Source organism: Delphinapterus leucas, chromosome X (genome assembly GCF_059928025.1).
Source record: "Delphinapterus leucas isolate spDelLeu-1000000601 "Yukka" chromosome X, BTC_Dleu_Yukka2, whole genome shotgun sequence".
Taxonomy (NCBI): domain Eukaryota; kingdom Metazoa; phylum Chordata; class Mammalia; order Artiodactyla; family Monodontidae; genus Delphinapterus; species Delphinapterus leucas.
This window is the reverse complement of record NC_143150.1, coordinates 105,785,040-105,807,923: the sequence shown is the minus strand read 5'-3', so window position 1 is coordinate 105,807,923 and position 22,884 is coordinate 105,785,040. Positions and strand designations below refer to the sequence as shown.

At 40.9% G+C, this 22,884-nt stretch overlaps 1 protein-coding gene across 3 annotated transcripts in view; it reads right to left on the bottom strand.

Moving 5' to 3' along the window:
* Positions 1-22,884, bottom strand: part of DMD (dystrophin) — a 151,915-nt gene that overhangs the window by 75,146 nt on the left and 53,885 nt on the right. The window lies entirely within an intron of this gene.

The window sequence follows — 22,884 nt, the reverse complement described above, 5'->3', positions numbered from 1 at the left end:
AGGTGATACCTCAATGTAGTTTTGATTTGCATTTCTCTAATGATTAGTGATGTTGAGCATCCTTTCATGTGTTTGTTGGCAATCTGTATGTCTTCTTTGGAGAAATGTCTATTTAGGTCTTCTGCCCATTTTTGGATTGGGTTGTTTGTTTTTTTGTTATTGAGCTGCACGAGCTGCTTATAAATTTTGGAGATTAATCCTTTGTCAGTTGCTTCATTCACAAATATTTTCTCCCATTCTGAGGGTTGCCTTTTCTTCTTGTTTATGCTTTCTTTGCTGTGCAAAAGCTTTTACGTTTCGTTAGGTCCCATTTGTTTATCTTTGTTTTTATTTCCATTTCTCTAGGAGGTGGGTCACAAAGGATCTTGCTGTGATGTATGTCAGAGAGTGTTCTGCCTATGTTTTCCTCTAAGAGTTTGATAGTGTCTGGCCTTATATTTAGGTCTTTAATCCAATTTGAGTTTATTTTGGGGTATGGTGTTAGGAAGTGTTCTAATTTCATTCTTTTACATGTAGCTGTCCAGGTTTCCCAGCACCACTTATTGAAGAGGCTGTCTTTTCTCCATTGTATAGTCTTGCCTCCTTTATCAAAAATAAGGTGACCATATCTGCATGGGTTTACCTCTGGGCTTTCTACCCTGTTCCATTGATCTATATTTCTGTTTTTGTGCCAGTACCATAGTGTCTTGATTACTGTAGCTTTGTAGTATAGTCTGAAGTCCAGGAGCCTGATTCCTCCAACTCCGTTTTTTGTTCTAAAGATTGCTTTGGCTATCCGCGGTCTTTTGTGTTTCCATACAAATTGTGAAATTTTTTGTTCTAGTTCTGTGAAAAATGCCATTGGTAGTTTGACAGGGATTGCACTGAATCTGTAGATTGCTTTAGGTAGTAGAGTCATTTCCACAATGTTGACTCTTGCAATCCAAGAACATGGTATATCTCTCCATCTGTTTGTATCATCTTTAATTTCTTTCATCAGTGTCTTATGGTTTTCAGCATACAGGTCTTTTGTCTCCTCAGGTAGGTTTATTCCTAGGTATTTTATTCTTTTTGTTGCAAAGGTAACTGGGAGTGTTTCCTTAATTTCTGTTTCAGATTTTTCATCATTAGTGCATTAATTTTGTATGCTGTTACTTTACCAAATTAATTGATTAGCACTAGTAGTTTTCTGGTAGCATCTTTAGGATTCTCTATGTATAGTATCATGTCATCTGCAAACAGTGACAGCTTTACTTCTTCTTTTCTGATTTGGATTCCTTTTATTTCTTTTTCTTCTCTGAATGCCGTAGCCAGGACTTCCAAAGCTATGTTGAATAAGAGTGGTGAGAGTGCACATCTTTGTCTTGTTCCTGACCTCAGAGGAAATGGTTTCAGTTTTTCACCATTGAGAATAATGCTGGCTGTGGGTTTGTCATATATGGCCTCTATTATGTTGAGGCAAGTTCCCTCTGTGCCTACTTTCTGGAGGGTTTTTATCATAAATGGGTGCTGGATTTTGTCGAAAGTTTTTCTGCATCTACTGAGATGACCATATGGTTTTTCTCCTTCAATTTGTTAATATGGTGTATCAGATAGACTGATTTGTGTATACTGAAGAATCCTTGCATTACTGGGATAAACCCCATTGGATCATGGTGTATGATCCTTTTAATGTGCTGTTGGATTCAGGTTGCTAGTATTTTGTTGAGGATTTTTGCATCTATGTTCATCAGTGATATTGGCCTGTAGTTTTCTTTCTTTGTGACATCTTTGTCTGGTTTTGGTATCAGTGTGATAGTGGCCTCATAGAATGAGTTCAGGAGTGTTCCCTCCTCTGCTATATTTTGTAAGAGCTTGAGAAGGATAGGTGTTAGCTCTTCTCTAAATGTTTGATAGAATTCGCCTGTGAAGCCATCTGGTCTTGGACTTTTGTTCGTTGGAAGATTTTTAATCACAGTCTCAATTTCAGTGCTTGTGACTGGTCTGTTTATATTTTCTATTTCTTCCTGGTTCAGTCTCGGAATGTTGTGCTTTGCTAAGAATTTGTCCATTTCTTCCAGGTTGTCCATTTTATTGGCATAGAGTTGCTTGTAGTAATCTCTGATGATCCTTTGTATTTCTGCAGTGTCAGTTGTTACTTCTTTTTCATTTCTAATTCTATTGATTTGAGTCTTCTCTTTTTTTTGATGAGTCTGGCAAAATGGTTTATCCATTTTGTTTATCTTCTCAAAGAACCAGCTTTTAGTTTTATTGATCTTTGCTACTGTTCCCTTCATTTCTTTTTCATTTATTTCTGATCTGATCTTTATGATTTATTTCCTTCTGTTAACTCTGGGGTTTTTTGGTTCTCCTTTCGGTAACTGCTGTGGGTGTAAGGTCAGATTGTTTTTTCAGTGGTACGCGGGTCTCTCACTGTTGCGGCCTCTCCCGTTGCGGAGCACAGGTTCCGGACGCGCAGGCTCAGGGCCGTGGCTCACGGGCCCAGCTGCTCCCCGGCATGTGAGATCTTCCCGGACCGGGGCACAAAACCGTGTCCCCTGCATCGGCAGGCAGAATCTCAACCACTGTGCCACCAGGGAAGCCCTGGTTAGATTGTTTATTTGAGATGTTTCTTGTTTCTTGAGGTAGGAATGTATTGCTACAAACTTTCCTCTTAGAACTGCTTTTGCTGCATCCCATAGGTTTTGGGTTGTCGTGTTTTCATTGTCATTTGTTTCTAGGTATTTTTTGATTTCCTCTTTGATTTCTTCAGTCATCTCTTGCTTATTTAGTAGTGTATTGTTTAGCCTCCATGTTTTTGTAGTTTCTACAGATTTTTTCCTGTAATGGATATCTAGTCTCACAGCATTCTAGTTGGAAAAGATGCGTGATACGATTTCAATTTTCTTAAATTTACCAAGGCTTCATCTGTGACCCAAGATATGATCTGTCCTGGAGAATGTTTCATGAGCACTTGAGAAGAATGTGTATTCTGTTGTTTTTGGATGGGATGTCCTATAAATATCAATGAAGTCCATCTTGTTTAATGTATCATTTAAAGCTTGTGTTTCCTTATTTATTTTCATTTTGGATGATCTGTCCATGGGTGAAAGTGGGGTGTTAAAGTCCCCTGCTATGATTGCATTACTGTCGATTGCCCCTTTTATGGCTGTTAACATTTGCCTTATGTATTGAGGTGCTCCTATGTTGGATGCATAAATATTTACAATTGTTATATCTTCTGCTTGGATTGATCCCTTGATCATTGTGTAGTGTCCTTCTTTGTGTCTTGTAATAGTCTTCATTTTAAAGTCTATTTTGTCTGATATGAGAATTGCTACTCCAGCTTTCTTCTGGTTTCCATTTGCATGGAATGTCTTTTCCATCCCCTCACTTTCAGTCTGTATGTGTCCCTAAGTCTGACGTGGGTCTCGTGTAGACAGCATGTATATGGGTCTTGTTTTTGTATCCATTCAGCCAGTCTATGTCTTTTGGTTGGAGCATTTACATTTAAGGTAATTATCGATATGTATGTTCTTCCTATTACCATTTTCTTAATTGTTTGGGGCTTGTTATTGTAGGTCGTTTCCTTCTCTTGTGTTTCCTGCCTAGAGAAGTTCCTTTAGTGTTTGTTGTATAGCTGGTTTGGTGGTGCGGAATTCTCTTAGCTTTTGCTTGTCTGTAAAGGTTTCAATTTCTCCGTCGAATCTGAATGGGATCCTTGCCAGGGAGACTAATCCTGGTTGTAGCTTTTTCCCTTTCATCACTTTAAACATGTCTTGCCACTCCCTTCTGGCTTGCAGAGTTTCTGTTGAAAGATCAGCTGTTAACCTTATCGGGATTCCCACGTACGTTATTTGTTGCTTTTCTCTCGCTGCTTTTAATATTTTTTCTTTGCATTTAATTTTTGATAGTTTGTTTAATATGTGTCTTGGCGTGTTTCTCCTTGGATTTATCCCCTATGGGACTCTGGGCTTACTGGACTTGATTGACTATTTCTTTTCCCATATTGGGGAAGTTTTCAACTATAAACTCTTCAAATATTTTCTCCGTCCCTTTCTTTTTCTCTTCTTCTTCTGGGACCCCTATAATTCGAATGTTGGTGCATTTAATGTTGTCCCCGTGGTCTCTAAGACTGTCCTCAATTCTTTTCATTCTTTTTTCTTTATTCTGCTCTGCGGTAGTTATTTCCACTATTTTATCTTCCAGGTCACTTATCCGTTCTTCTGCCTCAGTTATTCTGCTATTGATTCCTTCTAGAGAATTTTTAATTTCATGTATTGCGTTGTTCATCATTGTTTGTTTGCTCTTTCGTTCTTCTAGGTCCTTGTTAAAGGTTTCTTGTATTTTCTCCATTCTATTTCCAAGATTTTGGGTCATCCTTCCTCTCATTACTCTGAATTCTTTTTCAGGTAGACTGCCTATTTCCTCTTCATTTGTTAGGTCTTGCTCCTTCATCTGCTGTGTATATCTCTGTCTTCTCATTTTGCTTAACTTACTGTGTTTGGGGTCTCCTTTTCACAGGTTGCAGGTTCGTAGTTCCTTTTGTTTTTGGTGTCTGCCCCCAGTGGCTAAGGTTGGTTCAGTGGCTTGTGTAGGCTTCCTGGTGGAGGGGACTGGTGCCTGTGTTCTGGTGGATGAGGCTGGATCTTGTCTTTCTGGTGGGCAGGACCGCGCCCCGTGGTGTGTTTTGGGGTGCCCGTGACCTTATTATGATTTTAGGCAGCCTATCTGCTAATGGGTGGGGTTGTTTCTGTCTTGCTAGTTGCCTGGCATGGGGTGTCCAGCACTGTAGCTTGCTGGTCGTTGAGTGGAGCTGGGTCTTAGCATTGAGATGGAGATCTCTGGGGGATTTTCGCCGTTTGATATTACATGGAGCCAGGAGGTCTCTGGTGGACCAATGTCCTGAACTCAGCTCCCCCACCTCAGAGGCACAGGCCTGACACCTGGCCAGAGCACCAAGACCCTGTCAGCCATACGGCCAGACCAAGTTCAGCCAAAGTTGTGATACTTATGTCCCTTGTAGTAGTCCACATGGTACTAAGAGGCACTGTGGGAAGAGTATATTAGTAGGTACCATGTCTTGGGTCCTGTGGATTACCTTTTCCTTCAGCCACACCACCTCCTGGCAAGTCTTGAGGAGAAGGGGCTCCTGCCAGCGTGAACTGGACCCCACAATGTCCCAAAGCCAAAGCCCCAGCAAGTCCTGAGGAGACTTGGCTCCCATTAGCATGGACTCAACCCCGTGTTGTCCTGAAGCCCCTGGGCTGTCAGCATGGACTCAACCCCATGTGTTCCAGAAGCCAAAGCCCCAGAGGGTCCTGAGGAGACCAGGTTCACGTCAGCTGCCCGGGGGAGCCCTATTTGGTCACTTTTAAGATCACTTCTATAGTCTGTGGTTCCCTAAAGATATTTTTCAATGTTGTTTCTTATTTTTTTGACAGAGTATATACATAGTTTTAAAAAAATCCTCTCTTTCTAATGATTCCAAGATATGAAATTATTGCGGGTCTGCTTCAGGGGTCTGTTATTTCTGCTGGTTCTCACTCACTGTAGTTTCTTGTGGGCTTAATTCTCTTTACTACGAACTATAATAACCTTAAAAATATTTCCTGGAGATACTTTGAGCCCTAGAATGAAAGTGCCTTCTCCAGAGACAATTTTCATTTGCTTTTGCCAAGAGCCAACCAAAGGGCACTACCTATTCTGAGACCAATTTACACTGAATACGTGATGGGATATTTAGTATCATACAAGTAACGAGTATGTGAATGGCAAACCCACGTTGCTTCTCTTGGAATGTGCTTTGCTAATAAGGAATCCATTCACACTTCAGACAAAAAGCGCAAATGAACTCTTTGGCCAACCGAATAGTAGGATCTGGACCGACAGGTCATTTGGCTTGTAACACTACTTCAGTAGTACTCCACTCGTTACCCCTGATTATAAATTTAACACCACTGTAATGAGCTGTTTAACCTTGAATTTCCTAGCTGCAAAATGGTGTCAACTCAAGCTACTGATCAAAAGCTTTTGTTGAGTACTTCTCTCTGTGTAGAGTGCCATCACAGAGGTACTTTGTGAAAATTTTCTTAAAAATTAAAACAGAATTATAGAATCTGAAGATAAAAGGGACCATGGAAGTGAATTCATACTCTTGGAATGGCACCACAGAGCTGTAAGACTTTCAGCAGTCACCGAGTTCAAACTTATCCAATGTCAGTGTGTTCTTATAGCCGCGATATAAATACCACCCGTGTGAGGGAGCAAATGGATGACCCTGAACGTTTGTGTACAGGTACCCCTGTCAAAAGTGCTTCATCACACTGAGCTGAAATCCACCAGCATAGCCAATAGGAGCAGAGGCTCCAGAGTCCAACCACAAGCGTTCAAGTCCCAGCTTTGCCACTGACTGTGTTACCTTGGGTAAATAACTTTATCTTTCTGTGTATTAATTTTCCTCTGCCATGAAATGGAACTATCAATAGCACCTACCTCGTAGGGTTGCTTTAAGCTTTAAATGAAAGGCACCTGGAACAGTGTCTGGCACGTAACAATAGCCATGTCAGTGTCTGCTGTTGTTATCGTCATTATTACTATATGTTTGACCAGAAACCCAGAAGTTCTCAGCCTTCACAAATCCCTTTAAATATTTTACCAGAGCTGTCATGTCTGTCCATGCTTCTTCATCCCTATTCCTTTTATTTCTTCCTCATATGACATGGCTTGGCTTGCCATTGTCCTTTAGAAAACTATTTTCCAAGTATGATCTGCTGTGAATGGTACCTCCATTTCTCTGGACAGTATAACTGGATGACTTTCTTTTGTTCTGTACTATCGGCTCACACAGGGTTTCTACTCAACTAAAATCTCTGGGTCAGTGTTTCCCAGTGTGTCCAGCAGAGCAGTGATCCAGGAAAATGTTTCATGAAGAGAAGGTCAGATTAATTAAGGACACATTGCACATTATATCTGTCCCTTAAAATTCTTAATGCACGTTAACATACTAAAAGCTGAGATGGTTGTCAGTAAAGAAACACATGAAACCTTATTTGACCTCAGAGTTTCCCACACTAATTATTCAGTGATGCCAGGACATTTATCACTTGTTTTAAGTTATAAGGCTTGTGAACAGAAGGTACTAGTGTACACTTGGGCATGATAAGAAATGCAGTTGGCTGTTTTCAGTGATTCCTCCATTTTGTACTTGTTCATTTGGGATTTGTTTCCTTCCACTTCTGTCAAGGACTTTCCTGTTAGTTTTAGCCCACTGTATAATCTCATCTATATCTTTAAGAATCCTGACTCTTACAGCCAATGAATTAGCCATTCTTCCCAACTCTGTGTAAGTTTTACATTTTAAAATATGTGCTCTGTCTTCACCAAAAAGTCACTAGTGAATATCAAACAGGCCAAGGTCACACATGGGCCGCACTCTACAGACTGCACCTTTGGTCAACACAAATCCAGAATCCAGCCCTCTCTGGTTGTTGGACTGTGACTCTTTCCAGTTATATTATTATTTAGTCTCTACTGAATGTGTTTCTCCATCTTGTAAACAAAGATACAATGAGAGACTGTGTCAAAACAACGGCAAGTTTCGGCTACAATATGTCCTATAACAATCTCTCGCTCCACTGGTCTAGAAACTAAATTTATCAAAATAACCCTTTCGAGCTAGGACAAAAACCATCAACGAAAGACAGCAAATTGAAAAGCATTGCTAATTCATTCCAATTTAAAACACGGGGTTTATTGTTGCCTAATCTGGACCTACATCTATTTCCCTGACTTAGGTTTAAATGATAGTTTGTTTAATGATAGATTCAAAGACATGCTACAAAGAAAGAATTCAGGCTTAATACAGAAAGCATAATATTAACAGAAAGCTTCTATTCATTCCGGAAGACAGAAAAAAATCTGACCATGAGTCAGCAACAAATGTAGGTGTCCAAAATAAAGGGGGGAAAAAAAAAGACCATGTCTGTGATGTATAATAAAGGCCTAGCAAGTATAGTGTGAAGAAATGATCACATTACCCTAAGTACTGTTCAAAGCCTTCTTAGAAAATGGTGTCTAGTTCTGGTGGCTATAGTTGACCCAGAACTTAGGGAAGGCTTGGCAGAAAGGCAGAGCGATAATTAAAGGGTTTGAAAGACCTATGAGAACAGTTTAAGGGAATTGGGATTATTTAGTCATTAAAAAACACCCAAAAAACACGAGGCTGTGCAAGACAGAGTGGCTGAAGGGGCGATTTAATAACAGTTTTCAATTATGTGAACGGCTCTGCCATAGAGGCCTGTGACCGGCTGTTCGATTTCTCCACTGAGGACAGAACAAGAAGAATTTAGGCTGTAACTCATACGGAAGCATCTCCTGATAATGAAAGTGGTTAAAGCACTAGTGTGAATTACCAAGGGAAGCTAGAGAGTGTTCTCCTCTTTCAAAATACCATAGATTCTCCTGTGCTTAAAGGCTGGAGATTCTCAAGGTTCTTCCCACCTCCAAAGACGCAAGGTCCATCACTTTGGCTCTTTTAAAACCACTCGGCTATGCCAACTGACAGCACTGAAGACAAGATATGGGGATTCACATTCTCATTCTGTTTCGATCTTTCATGTTTACTACAAACCATTCTGTATCCTAGTGTTATATTCCCTCTCCTTTTGTCCGGCGATAAAGAAGGGAAGAATTAAAAATCAGGCAAGCGTCTCTAAAGAGCTAAAACAACTGGAAGTAAAACCCAGCTAAAATTACATTTTGATCATTCTAGAAAAAAATAAATAGGTCAGTTTGGAATGACAGGAAGTTGCTGAGGTCAAAAGACAGGTATGGTGGCAATGGATTGAGATCATCCTTGTAGGTACCATTATCTGCTGACCTACATATAGGTCTCAGATAGCTTCTCTTGCTATCAAGGATGACCTTGCCCTTGCCCTTGCCCCCGCCCCTAAATGCCAGTTTCAAACCATCTAAGCAAAAACTCTTAGAACGGGCCATTTAGCCCTGGGTTTTGTTTTGTTTTGTTGTTTGTTTGTTTGTTTGTTTTGGGCAATGCCTCCTCTTTTCTCTTTTATGGCGTGCACACCCAAAGCAAGGATATCACAGCTCCTTCCACTGTGACAGCCACAGTACGCAAGTATCTTGCATCTCCACTCCTTCTCTCTTGGTCCTCTCCTGTCAGCAACTACCCACAGCATGGAGGCTAGGGAAGGAATCCACTGTAATTACTGCTGCCGCCTTACAGCATATGGCAGGGCGGCTTTATACAGATGTCATCTTAACAACATACAAAGACAGTTAAAGGGGGAACTTCTCTGGTGGTCCAGTGAGTAAGACTCCACGTTCCCAATGCAGGGGGCCCGGGTTCGATCCCCAGTCAGGGAACTGAATCCTGCATGCATGCCGCAACTAAGAGTCCGCATGCTGCAACTAAGAACTCCACATGACGCAACTAAAGATCCCGCGTGCCGCAACTAAGAGCCGGCATGATGCAATGAAGAGCCCGCGTGCCACAACTAAGAGCCGGCATGATGCAATGAAGAGCCCGCGTGCCACAACTAAGACCCGGCGCAGCCAAAGTAAAAAAAGTAAATATTTTACAAAACCAAAAAAAACCCAGACAGTTAAAGGAATCCCAGAATCCCAGTATCTGGAATTTCTAGCCAAGGGATGTAATTACCAATATAATAATTTCAAAGGACATTACGTGGCAAGTTGGGAGTTAGGGGATTTGCCAGGGTTCAGAATAACTTTTGGGTTTCTTTCCCGTTGTGCCTTCCATAAACCCTTAGGAACTCAAGGGCCAGGCTCTGAATGGCTACCAGGGTGTCAACCTGAATATTTACTTTTCTCTCAGGCTAACAGTATCAGTTCATGGCCACAGAAGAAATGCAATGGCAAGGTTTCTCAGCAAGCCCCACACTCCAACTGCTAAAAACACATACAACATATTTTTAAGAGACGGTAACTGGCATCGCAATTGTCAGGCTTTTGAAAAACCATGTCAATCCTTAATAAACTGAAAGAACTTAGTATAGAGAAAAGTAAACACTGTGTAAGAGACTGTACCCAGTAGTTCTCAGATGATAAAAAGGAACCACGTTTTGCTCTGGAAACAATACTTGTCTAAACCTCCTTCGTTTCTCTCCTAGGTTGCAGGTTATTTAAAGACAGGAACTATGTTTCTACACCTTCCATGAAGGTTTGCTGAACTGAACGATGGGTGGGAATTAAACTGTGATCACGATAATTAAAAGGAAGGATTGTAGTATCGGAATGAGGTTAGAATAAAAAAAATACTGCCTACTCATCCTGAAGAGAAAAAAAAAAAGAAAAAAGCTCATAAGGGTTGTCTAAGGAACAGAAGACAAAATAAGCACGTTCTCAAATGCCCAATTTACTTTTAAATAGTTTTTAAAGTAACTGGCCTCTGTTGGTTTGTCTGTTACAGTATCACACGCAAAAGGCTAATCCATAGTCTATTTCTGGATTTGGAGGGTATATTTAGAACGATCTGGCTTAAAATGTAGGAAGATGCAAAATTTATACTGGGGGCCTGAAGGGAACCTCACAGGCAGGCAGCCATGCTCGAGGTCAGAGGCAATTCTGTGCCTCACAGGACATCTGACAATGTCTAGAGACGTTTTTGGTTGTCACAACTGGGGTACAGAGACAGGTCAGGATCCTGCTAAACATCCAACAACGCACAGAACAGCCCCCTACAACAAAGAATCTTCCAGGCCAAAGTGTCAGTAGTGCCAAGATTGAGAAACCTTGCCCGAACGTTAACACCGTACATGGCCATGGTTCATGTGTCAAAACTAAGAAACCAACATGGGTCCACTCTGATTAACTAAATGCTACAGGGCACCTAACAGGCAGGCAGCTATCCTCTACAACACAGAAGCCGAGAAGCTACGGTAGGCCTGTTCAATTACTGACTGGTAGAGAAGGGCTTCATTGGTTAACACGTTGTGGACAGAGAAATGCGATGTCGTTTCACACCTGTTAGAATGGTTATCATCAAGAAGACAAGAGATGAGCACTGGTGAGGCTGGAGAAAAGGGAACCCTTGTGCACTGTTGGTGGGAATGTAAATTGGTTTAGCCATCATGGAAAACATTATGGAGGTTCCTCAAAAAATTAAAAATAGATCTACCATGAGATCCAGCAACTACACTTCTAGGTATATATCCAAAGGAAACGAAAACAGGATACTGAAGAGCTATCTGTACTCCCATGTTCACTGCAGCATTATTCACAACAGCCAAGACTTGGAAACAACCTAAGTGTCTGTCAATGGATGAATGGATAAAAAAAGATGTGGTGTGCATATACACAGTAGACTATCATTCGTTCAGCCATGAGAAAGCAGGAAATCTTGCCATTTTTGACAATAAAGAAGGACCTTGAGGGTGTTATGCTAAGTGAGATAACTCAGACAGAGAAAGACAGATATGTATGGTATCACTTATGTGTGGAATCTAAAAAGCTGAACTCCCCAAAGCACAGTAGAATGGTGGTTATTAGAGGCTGAGGGTAGGGGAACTGGGGAGATTATCCACTTACAGCTAGTGGATAAATAAGTCCTGGAGATCTAATGTACAGCACAGTGATTTTAGTCAACAACACTGTATTATAAACTTCAAAGTTGCTAAGAGACTCGATCTCAATTGTTCTCACCACAAAAGAGAGACGGTAATTCTGTGACGTGGGAGAGGTGTTAGCTAACACTAGGGTGGTACTCATATTGCATTGTAAGTGTCAAATCAACACGTTGTACATTAAACTATAAAATCTTATATGTCAATTATACCTCAATTAAAAATTTTTAAGGTTGTACATTAAACTTATACCATGTTATATGTCAATTATACCTCAATTTTTAAAATTGTAAGCTAAAAATATACTTACATATTGTTGAGAGAGGAAAGAGAAAGGACTGATAAATTAAAAAAGCCCAAACTGGAAGTAACAAGGGAACACGCTAAAATCGTAGACCCTGATTTGAAATCAGGTTGCTTTTCAAATAGAAGCTCTATGCAGTGAATTTCATGACAAATAACAGAAATTTATTTATTCATGGCAAATCATTAACCAAAGCAAGGTTAAGGCAGTCAGCTAGTACAAGAGTGTGTGTGTGCGTGTGTGTGTGTGTGTGTACATGTGTGAGTGTATGTTTTCATTTTTTTAGTAGAGTTCCTGCCCATTTCAAAGAAAAATAGTAAGTAAATTTAGAAATATTGCATGCATTCATATGCATGAATAGAATTTCCAAACATTCTTATTGACAGAAATTTATGGGAAATACTGGGGACAAACCACAGATTTTTTAAAAAGGTTAATCTCTCCTTCCTGGCCATTTTCATCTGCTGTTTTCACTAGTAAAATGTTCCCTTCATAAATCCAAATAACCCTTTCACTATCGCTGCCACTGTTAATAGGTTATAGCATTAATAGCTGGCAACCCAACTTTTCTGGCCCTGATTGTAAAAAGCCCTAGTGTTTGGAAAGATTTGCTGAATTCAAATTGATCAAAACTGTTTTGTGAATTACAGTCTGTACACAAAGATTTAGAACTACAAAGAGAATGGTTAGCCAGGGTCGGACCGTATAGGACAGGCAGTTCCTGACTTCCCTGAGCTGTTATTACGATTTCTTTAACAACCACTACATCTACCAAGGGCATCAGTGGAATATTTTACGTAAGAGAGAAGTCTACACTAGCAACGAACATAAAAGGAGGAACAAGAAAAAGTTGTAAAGAATATTAATGACTCTTCTTCCAAACGATCCCAATTTTTATGAAAATCAAATGAGTGATAAAAAATCTGCTATAAAACTATACGAAACCTGCATGTAACAAATAAAACAGAAGGAAGGTGGCATTTTGATCATCTTAGACATAAGATCCTTGTGTCTTACCTTTGAGTTGTTGAGGAAACTATAGTGTAGGGGCACCATGGATCATTTATATGAGTCTCCACACAATGTTTTTCACATCTTGTTCTTAGTCTATGCTACTTCTATTCAGAGAACAGGTGGTCTCACGTGAAAGGCCACACTATACATATAAGACTGTTTTCTGTATCTTGTACCTCTGTTACAAGAATTGTTACCCAGAAGATCAGGTAAGACTTGGCTGATAATGACCAAGCTTTAAAGTATATACAGTAATCCATATCCCTTTCTGCCGTCTCCATTTACAACACTTAGCATATAAAATCAAAGAAACCTGGGGATAAGTAACTCTTGAGATAATGTTTCACTTGATGTTACAGATGAGAAAAGGCTCAAAGAGGAAAACAGCTCAAGATCATCTATTATTTAAGACTAAAATATGTATGCCTAAAGGAGTTTGTAAAGAAGGGTGGACAAAAGTGATTTCCGATGGGAACATACAAGGCTGATCTCCAAAATCTTTTGAATCTTTAACCTGGCCAAGAGAACGAGAGGCTCTGATATCTAAATATGGCCTACCTGAGACAATGCCCAGGTACCAATCTTGAACTGAATTCTGTGCTGGTCTACTGAGAGCTACATGAAGATACAACTGAATATTCAATAAGCACTGAGGTAAATGCATACTCTTATCTCTTCTGATCGTCTCCTTTCCTCCTCCTTTTTGACATTACGTGTCCTTCCTCCTACCGTTAGATGCTATGACATATATGAGCTACGTGGACTGACAGGCGCAGGTTAACATAAATTGAGGTAGCAAAAGGGAAAAAAGAAACAGAAAAGCCTATGAGTTTCTCAATCCTCATTAGCACATAACTCACGTTATATGACTTGGTCCCACAAAAGAGTTGGCTGATATGGAAATGTATTTATCAGACACATGCTTACATTGTTACGGGGGGAAAGGACACTTAATTCCATGCACTGGCGTTTTAAGCAACGTCATGGCAAAAATAGTATCCAAAGGCAGCTCAGTCAGGAGAAGTCCCATTCTCTCTACACGGAAGATCACCCTGGATGTCCATGGTGATACTCAGAAAAAGAGAGGGGAAAAGTGGGAGCTCCGTTACAGAAGAAAACCAGCTAATACGTGCAGAAAAAACGGCAGAATGAGAAAACCACTATTAGGCGACCACTAATGTAATCACTGAATTAGAAAAGGATCATCAATGGAGGCTAAAACCATAGGGTGAAAGGCTGTTGAGGAACAGAATGATCACAAGTGCTCAAAATATCACAAAAATGACTTTCTAATTTACAAAGGGAAAAGGACACTTTTACAATGGAAATATCTGACACCACCTTACCATTCTTAGCATTACTGATAAGAACCAAGTGTCATTTTGTCCCTCCAGCTGTGATGTAGTGGGAAAGACACAGCAGCGCCTCTATCGTCCTCTTGCCAAAACAAAAAAATTCAACCTGAATCTAATCCAAAGAAACAACCAGAAAAATCCAGAATATGAGGCATTCTTAAGAAAGCTGCTTGGACTCTTCAAAAATGTCAATATCATGAATGAAAAAACCAAAAAATGCTGGGAGACTGTTCAGATTAAGTGAAAGTACAGAGGCATGACAAGCCAATGAAAGACAGAGACCTTGACTGGATCCTGGAAGAAAATTACCAGAAATAAGGAACATTCCAAAGCCATGGGGACATTTCAATGTGGACTGCATGCTAGATGGTATTACTGACTTAATGTTAAATTTGTGTGGGGCAACAGTATTGCAGTTATGCAGGAGAAAGGCTTTTTGAAACAAGATATATGGTGAAATGTTCAGGGGTTTATGTTTTATGGTATGATGGCCTTTTACCTTTAAATGGTAAAGGAGAAAGATGTGTCTGTGTGTGTAGATTCAAATGCACACATTACATGGGAAAAGTGAAATGTAAATGGGGCAAAACGCTAACCAGGGGTTGGACAGATGTACGAGACATACAGGTGTTGATTATACTATCCTTTCAACTCTTCTTTATACTTGAAATTTTTTCAAAATAAAACACTGTTTGGAAACCATTGTTTCTCACCAAGCACCCCCCTTCCTGGGGGGAGGGCAAGGAAGGCAAGAGTGTAAGGAACTGTGATAACTGTGAAAGGGGAGGGGGAAATGCATTAATAACCAATGGTATAAAATGTGAAAAACTCTTCAGGACTAGGTTTCTTGCAAAACACAAACCTAACACCAAACTGATGTCCTCCCTGTTCTTAGCTTCATTGCTCTAATGTGTCCCCTCATATACTCGGCCGAGATGTGCTTTCCCCAGATACCCGACTGTGAATTTTCAGCCATAAATACGAGTTTAAGAAGCCCAACGTTACCAGAAATTTTTCTTGTTTGAAATAAGGATTGAGAGGTCAACAGCTGTGTTCATGAGACAAGAAGAAGTAAAAGGCTTCCCATAACTGCTGTCTTGGGTAGAAATCAAGTATTTTATTTAAAGTTCTGAAGATAATGAGCAGGTTGGAGGCCAGCAGTCACTGCTCTAAATATTAATGAGGACTCTGAATCACCCATTAAAGATAAAATAAGCCCAAACAGTAACACACAGTGATTATCCGCTCTTCATTTACATGTTCAAGGACAACTGTCCTGACCTCAGGCTTTCCACTCCACCTGACTAATAAACCAATTAACATCATGGCTCCAGGGAACAGAAGCACAATTTTTAAATCTATGCAAACCTGTAAGTATACTCAATGTTATTCATTTATGCTAGAGAGTTCTTATTTAACAGAAAACTTTCACAGATACATGGTAGAGCACATATAATCTGCCTGTAGATATCATGGAATATCTTTTCTCAAGTAGGTATCAGGACAAATTATGCTCAAGTACAAGACAGCACATTAACTCTTCCACTGCTGCCTCCTACAATCATTTAAAATCCAGTTCAGGAAGAGGCAAAAGTATAGGAACAGAACACAGAGACTAGGAGCAGGCAGGATGACAACAAAACAAGAGGGAATGTTAGGGGTGATGCAAATGTTCTGTCTTGATTGTAGTGGTGGTGACAAAACTATATGTCTAAACTCAGAGAAGTGAACACTGGAACAGACTGTACAGTATTTTTTTAATGTAGCTTAAAAAAAAAAAGCTAGGGCTTCCCTGGTGGCGCAGTGGTTGAGAGTCTGCCTGCCAATGCAGGGGACACGGGTTCCTTCCCCGGTCTGGGAAGATCCCACATGCCGCGGAGCGGCTGGGCCCGTGAGCCATGGCCGCTGAGCCTGCGCGTCCGGAGCCTGCGCTCCGCAACGGGAGAGGCCACAACAGTGAGAGGCACGCGCACCGCAAAAAAAAAAAAAAAAAAAAAAAAAAAGCTACTTAGAATTTTTTTTTTTTTTTACTATTTTTTCAAATGCCCTCCCCCAAAACCCAAAGCAAACAAAAAAAAAATCCCTTTAGCTGTTAGTGTATCAAGACACCCTGGATAAACAGATAAGGGTGTCCCAGGAAGAAGTTTTGCACTTCCCTTCATCTTAAATAATCTTCGTAGAAAGACAGATTTTTAAAAAAAAATCCAATTTACAAGCCAGTGGCAAACATGGGAAAAAAGAAAATGGTAAATGTTGAACTCATATTTCCTTGTTTCTCTGAGCTTTGTGGGTAAGTATCAGTTTGAGTTAGAATTAATGGTGAACTGATCAAAGGGAGTCCAGAATACACTTCCAACTAAAAGCATGGCTCTCAAAAAAAAAAAGGTTTTTTTCATTAGCACCTCTGCCTCAGCTTTTGTAGGAAAGGGGGGAGGGGGAGGGGAGGGGAGGGGAGGGGAGGGGAGGGGAGGGGAGGGGAGGGGAGGGGAGGAAGGAAAATTTGGTCCTAACAAAGACTTTTGCTCTAGAAGGGTAAAAAGGAGAAACAGAATGACATGTGCTTTTCCTTAGCAGTAAGTGTATAAATGAAACAGGTTTCAACTCCAACACAAGCCTATCTTTGAAACACTGGTGAAGAAAATATCTACCACTCCACATGGAGAAGTTAACAGCATAAACCACGGCATAATTATGAAGGTAAACCACCACAGCTTATAGTCAAAATAGAAAAGAAGAGCAACTGAAAACCAATAGTGAACTCCAGACAATGCTGATAATACCCTGATAAAAGGTCTTTCCCAAAAATTTGCAGGAATTCTGTCCATGAGCAGCCCCAGTAGGAGCTCGGTGATGCTACCTCTACTTATACATACCGAGCCCTAGTAACTTATATCGTAGTTATCAGTGAGTATCCATCAGTCCAAACGGGTGTAAAAAGAATGTCCGTAAGACCAAAGGGCCCATATTGTTTTTTTTTTTTTGAAGGAACATCTTTATTTTATTTTGTTTTTTTTTAGGCCGCTCCATACAGGCATGCGGGATCTTAGTTCCCCGACCAGGGATCGAACCCGCGCCCCCCTGCAGTGGAAGCGCGGCATCTTAACAACTGGACCGCCAGGGAAGTCCCAAAAGGGCCCATAACGGCCAAAGGAAACCTAGGCAAAGCAGATTTTTTAGGAGTTATTTTAAGGATGGGAAATATAAAATGTGATCAACTGGCATGAGGAATGCTGTCAAACTGGTTAAGAAGTGTGTTGGCATGGTACTTTAACACCATCTCAAGAGTCTCTAAAATCTCATCTACAGATGCTGGGTTATGGATAAAAGGAATTGTTAATCTTGGTGGGCTATTCTCATGTTAAAATACACTTTAGATAATCATAACTAACTATGTGCCCACCACTCTAAGTGCCCTGCCTCTATTAGCTCACTTAATCCTCACAACTGCTCCAGGAGCTTAGGGGCCAGGAAGGTCAAGAAATGTGCCCAAGGTTGCACACCCAGCAAATAGCAGAGCTGGGATTTGAACCTGGGCAGCCAGCTTCAGGGCCTATGTGCTTAACCACTCTGCCACTCACTACTCCAGATGTCCTGGAATGATTTACTATTTACACACACACACACACACACACACACACACACACACACACACACTAGTTCTCAACAGTTGAGGTGGTAATTTATTCCCATTTCTGTATCATTCTATATTACAGCAACTGTGCACACATGATATTCATTTTTGTCAGAGGAATATAAAAACTCCGAAGACAGATGAAAAAGCAACTTATTCATTTTGAATGCATGAATACAACAGGAGGCAGAAAACAGATGTAGAATAAACAGATTTTGGCACGCAAGCTCTTGTAGGTGAAGCATACTGAATATAAAGTTGGTACACTCGATTCTGTCTAAACAATAAGGTGCTTAAAATGTTTACAGACGAAAATACTACAAAGACTATCGGGGGGAGGGGAGAAGGGAGTACCTCTCAGGGCACTGCCAAATACCAATTTACAGATACATGACTCTTTTCTGGAGTCACTTAAAAGCGTAAAGTTTTGCCCACCTAAGAGGAAATACTATTTCATTTCATTTGGAAGTAGACTAGACACCTGAAATTGGGATTAGAGTATTTTAAATACAGATCATAGTGTGTGTGTACACATGTGTGTTGGGGTAGGTGAAGGCGTGTTCATTTATCCACATATCCTATTATAACCTAAAATTCACGTAAAGGATCATGCTAACACTTTCTTCGTTCAGTCTAATATTTGAACTGGTTAAAGCCACTTATTTCTACTCAGATGGTTTAGCAGAAGGAAATGCTGGCTTGGAACATAGGGAACTTGGTCCTGATGTCTAGTTCTGACATAAATATAATTGCAGAATGGAGAAAATATTCACTCTGCCTATGCGGGTTTCAGTTTTCTCATCTGAAGAACGAGAGATGTGGACAATGTCTCAGGTTCCTTCGGGCAGACTGTTGACTCACTGCCAGGGCAGACCTGGCCTTGCGGAGGTCATAAAGATCAATCTATTCTGTCAACGGGGAAGATCCCATGGAATATGAAAGCAGATCAACCCGATGATGCATTAATTGAAGCTGTATTTCCAAAACAAACTAGTTTCAAATCTTTACTTCTACTAATGCCCAAAAGAGTCATTTTCCCAGTACACGTGTTGACTGCCATATGCTTCTAATGTAGAAACGTGTCCTGTTGCCTCCTTTAATATCAGTGAAGATACTACTGTCAAATCCATACGTTTATAGTGATTTTTCCCTTTTAAAATCCACAGATATGACTTCATTTCCTGGCCTCATGGATAATTCCTTGATGGACCTATACTGATTTTTAAATAGGCAAAGCATTTTATTTGGACTTGGCAATTCCTTTTCTCTTTCTTTGAAGAAGTTTTTGGGGTTTTTTTTTTCCAGTTTTTAAAAATTGTGGTAAGATACATATACCATAAAATTTACGATCTTAACCATTTTTAAGTGGATAGTTCAATGGTATTAAGTGTATACATACTGTTGTGCAACCATCACCACCATCCATCCCCAGATGGGCTGAGGAAACCTATAAAAAGATCACCCAGCTACCATTGCACGTGAAAACACTGCTCTGCTCTCCTCCTGTCCCTGCCAGGCCGCTGTCTGAGCCAGAAGCCAACACTTTCCTAACTGTACCGACTTGAAAAGAAGGAAGTTTTCTAGTCGGTGACAAAAAAAAAAAAAAGGAAATAAAAAGACTATAGTCTGAAGTCAACTTCTCCTTCTGTGATGCAGGGAATGTATTTGTAGGAGAAACAAGTACTTTCCCGCCGTTCATTTCCTTAGGCGGGTAGAAGGAACAGCCTTTGAGCACAAGCTTGCTGAAGGAACCAGCCCGGCCCCATTCCCAAGGTCTTATGCTTCAAACAAAGGGCAGGGGGCATTTTCACTCCTGTTATCTTTCCCTCCAGCAAACATTGAATTTTCATGCATGCTGCATGGTTTCCGAAAGGCAAGGTGATAGCCAGAGCTCCTGGCTGAGGAAAAGCCCTCCAGGGCTAGGACGCCAATTCTGAAGGAAGAATTCACAATGGATCTGTTCACGCAGACTGCCAATTCCTACCAAGTAGAGGGGGCCCCCAAATCTGAGTAATATAAACCTCACCCGGCTCTGTACCCATAGGACGTGCACCACAGCCTTTTAGCAACGTCCAATTTGCCAACGCTCAGTGTGTTAAAGTGCGGATTCCTCTTCTCCCCAACTCTCCTATGTTTCCTATTTTGTTATGGCATCATGTATTCTAGCAGAGACCCAGAAAAAAAATGCGTTATTTCACCTTGGGAAGCTGGAGAGCCTTAAAATGAAAAAAAATGCATATTTGGGGATGAGGCGGAAAATGGGCGGGGGGGTGGGGGAGGCATGCGCTCTGGACTAGGAATCAAACTCTTCCACCAGCTGAGGAAACGCAGGGGCGCTGATAAATTGTTCATCTATTAAAACAACCATAAAACAACCCCCCCCCCAACCTGCTTATTCTATTCTCTTCAAAGGGTTTGGGAAGATTAAATGAGAGGACTGTGTCAACAAAAGTAGAATATTACCATCAATGGCAGTAGTAACAGTATTATTTACAAGCATGGTCAGTACAAATGGTGGGGAGAATCTGTTACTCGGTAGTGAAAGCAAACCGTGGGCACCTATGGAAACAGATCAGGAAAGGTCTGAGAGTTAAGTAGAGAAATTAGGATTTATTCAGTGGACCGTGAAAAGAAATTGAAGATTTCGAAGGACGGTGTCATACACTGAATACGTTTCTCTAAAACCGGTATGAGAGCAGTGAGACTGACAAAAGGCACCAGGGGGTCTAGAGGAGGCTTGCTAGGAAGACAGTGCAATAATCTGTGCGAGTGATGAGAAGGCCTGAAAATAGCGTATGAGTGGCAATGAATAGGAATCACACAAAAGATGCTTCTTTCCCTTAAAAAGAAAAGTTAGCACTTTACTCATTTTTTTTTCTAATTCTAAATGTTCAAAGAAGAAAATCTGGAAAATACAAAAGAGTAGGGAAAAAACCCCGTCCTGTCACCACTGTTAATATCTTGATGGATTTCCCCCCAGTCTCAGAAAAGAAAGACCTTTCTGAGAGCCTGGAGACTGGCTAGCCAGGATGTGTTCAATCACTATGTGATCAGGCAGTGGACTGAGTTCAAAGTTCTGACGCTGAGAAGAGAGTGTAGCTGTTACAGGGACAGGGACGGAGCGAAACAAGAGGAAGCAGGTGAGTGAAGAAGGCAAGCATCCCGCAAGAGAATGCAACAGGCAGTCGTGGAACAGACCGGGCTCCTGATAAGAGGACGCACGACGGAAAGTAGAGTTTCTGTTCAGCAGCCCCTTGTCCCGACAACCAAGTTCAAGAGGCTAGAGCTTACTTATTCCCACCACAAAAGAGAAATGGTAATTATATGATGTGATGGCACTAACTACTGCTACAATGGCAATCATATTACAATATATAAATGCATCAAATCAACGTGTTGTACACCTTAAATTCACACCATGTTATATGTCAGATACATTAAAAAAAAAAAACGAGAGAGAGCCAGAGTCTGCAGTGAGGGTGACGGTGGCTGCAGCACCATCAGTTCCGCGAGGTGACAGGACAATGGCTCCAGTGGCCCTGAGGCCAGCCCGCCTGACTTTGCGGCAGGAACCGTCTCTCAATAGAGATGGCTGTCGGCAGGTTCGAGCTCTGACCGTTACTCTCAACCTCAGTCACAAGACATGCACAACTGTGTATATATGTATATGCGAACACGTGTGTGTGTACGTGTGTGTGTGTGTGTGTGTGGTTTCACAATTAGAAAGTAAAAAGTCACTGAAACTTGACTGAAGAGAAAACGCTTCGGAAAAAAAATTAAGTCACTGCAAGTTGTTTTATAATAGGGTTTTGAAAAAAATGGATCTGGACTATTTGTGGCCATTAATATTCATCGTGTGAAAGTTACTTGTGTCTACGTTCTGGAGTAGAAATGTTAATGCAGCAACATGTAAGAAAAAACCCAGAGGAAGTGATAGTCTATTCATGTTTTGGGAGATTTGAGTATGAGGTGAAAAAATGCATTTATTTCTCCACATCTGTTTTACTTTTATAGCCAATTTGCCATAATTTTGGCAAAACAACCCAAACAGTATATCCAATGCTACTTTAAGTGGCCTTATTATGTGTGCATTTATTTACTCTGCCCAGTGAACTATTAAATGAATGCTAAAAGTGCTCTAAATATCTAAATATTCAAAATGTTCTGCCCAGAAGGCCTTCTATGGTTTTATCCTAGTCTGTGGTCAGACTACATACAGGTCTAACCCAGTTATTTGTACACCTAGTTCAATAGGTAATGAGATTACCATGGACGGATCGAGAAACCCCATACAAGAAAAATAGTTCTTACCATTTGCAAAACAACATAAGAACACTGTGAATAATGTAACACTGCAAATATCTCATTCCTTCAGTGCTGGTGGTACTGCAAACAACTTTTGACAAAAAGCCATCTGGTAATATGTATCAAAAAAGCCACAAAACTGTTTATATCTGGTAGCCCAATTTCTGAGAATTTATCCTAAGGGAAAAACTTGTGTCAAAGAAAAGAGCTAACTACATAAAGATGTTCACTGCAGCATTATCTATCTTACCAAAAAAGAGAAACAAACTAAATGGCTATCAACGGAGTGCTGAGGCACTTGGGAGGAAGAGGGTATTTCTGGGGACACCGATTATGGTGTGGAAAAGGCACTGGGGCAGCAGGATACGAAGGAGAATGGACAGGAGTGTGTGGAGCTAGTGACAGACATTAGCAGAGAGTACAAACCTCCGACCTGGTTGTAAGCCTATGGGAAGTCACCATCCAGGCCTTGGAACAGCAGAGGAATGCCAAAGTTACAAAAGGAAAACTTCAGAGACTTCCCTGGTGGCGCAGTGGTTAGGAATACGCCTGCCAATGCAGGGGACACGAGTTCGAGCCCTGGTCTGGGAGGATCCCACATGCCGCAGAGCAACTAAGCCCATGCACCACAACTACTAACCCTGCGCTCTAGAGCCCGTGGGCCACAACTACTGAAGCCCGCGCGTAGCAACAAAGACCCAATGCTGCCAA